Genomic DNA, 697 nt, shown 5'->3' on the forward strand with positions numbered 1-697 from the left:
ATACTCATAAGTGAAATAAACCAGACACACATGTGTAAATATCTTATATTTTCCCTATATAAGAACTCAAAAGATGAAATACAAATAGAAAGGCATAATACAAGTAAAAGGAAAGCAGGATCTTGAGGACTAACTAATCAAAAGGGGGAAAGAAGAAGAGCTAGGAAACATGAATACATCAAGCCATACAGTTATATGTAGAACATGAGCAAGGCAATGCTCATGAGAATCTCCAGAAGATTTTTGAATCTATCAGTTAATTGGAAAGATTCTCACCCTGACTAACTATATATACTGATACCTGTGAACTAAGCAACTGTACTGAAGATGTTAATCTGTAATAGTAGTTTCATGCTTCGAGTGCCTGTCATTCTGGTCCTCTGAATACGGGCTGCTTGTCATGACATGCCAGTTGCTGCTGTGCTGTCTCTTGGGTAGATGATTGTTCAAAAGAAGGGGGTGGTGAATGAAGGCAAGAGATAGGGAAAGGAATATTGTGGGACTGTCCTGCTTCAAGGTTGTATAGGGTCAGATTTTTGGACTTATGTGTAAACATAGGAAGTATATAATTCTTTATGTCTATTTTTAAAAATATATTCTAATTTTAAAATGTTTTTTCATCATATTCTGTAGGGACTTAAAGTTCAATATATCAATACTTGATGAAAAATACCTGTTCCATGTTATGCCTAAGATG

This window comes from Octodon degus, unplaced genomic scaffold, assembly GCF_000260255.1.
Source record: "Octodon degus isolate 3935 unplaced genomic scaffold, OctDeg1.0 scaffold00174, whole genome shotgun sequence".
Taxonomy (NCBI): Eukaryota; Metazoa; Chordata; class Mammalia; order Rodentia; family Octodontidae; genus Octodon; species Octodon degus.